Below are 723 nucleotides of genomic sequence, written 5' to 3'. Positions count from 1 at the left end.
AAAAAATAAAAAAATAGCAAGGTATTCCATGGTTTTGTAACATGTATTATTGTAATAGCTTGTCTCTTTTGACATGTACTATTGTAATTCCATGAAATACACTGCAATACAATGAAAATACCATTGTATCTGCTGATTTTTAACATAAGTGCAGGTGTTGAATGTGCATGGCTTCCGGTTTCATCTGCTACCAGTTATTTTAGCTGTATAAGACTTCTCATTTTACTGCTCAATATTGCAATCTGGTATTTCTTATCATATTGTTTTAATGCATTGTCATTATCATAAACACAATGGTTTGCAGCACAAATAGTTTAACTGCTTACTGCACTCGTTATTCTTTTAGTTATTACTTACGGCAGCTAATGAATCAGAAGTCTTGCACATTCACAGAAAATACTTCCGCATTGCAAAATAAGATGGACAGAATATAATTCAGCACCATAGTGTATATTAGAAAACCATGGTATTTTTGGTCTAATTTCCATCCACAACTAATGATGTGAGTTTGGGATGGGAATGTTTCTCTGTTTGACCAATGACAGACAGGGGGAGTTTCTGGGAAACCTCTACTAGACACTAGAACTAGACACCTTGAGGCCAAGATACAGACCAACATCTTTCCAAGACCAGGCTATTCATTTTGAACTAAATAATGAAAATGCTTTTTACTATGTTACTCTCACTCTCTCACTCTCTCTCTCTCTCTCTCTCTCTCTCTCT

General features: G+C 35.0%; 1 protein-coding gene across 1 annotated transcript in view; it reads right to left on the bottom strand.

The window, feature by feature from the left end:
• LOC107565268 (GRAM domain-containing protein 1B-like) overlaps positions 1–723 on the bottom strand; it is a 34,724-nt gene that overhangs the window by 32,923 nt on the left and 1,078 nt on the right. The gene's annotated exons all lie outside the window — the stretch shown is intronic.

Source organism: Sinocyclocheilus grahami, unplaced genomic scaffold (genome assembly GCF_001515645.1).
Source record: "Sinocyclocheilus grahami isolate Dianchi unplaced genomic scaffold, SAMN03320097.WGS_v1.1 scaffold991.1, whole genome shotgun sequence".
Taxonomy (NCBI): domain Eukaryota; kingdom Metazoa; phylum Chordata; class Actinopteri; order Cypriniformes; family Cyprinidae; genus Sinocyclocheilus; species Sinocyclocheilus grahami.
The sequence above is the reverse complement of the archived record's forward strand: the minus strand, read 5'-3'. Positions and strand labels throughout refer to the sequence as shown.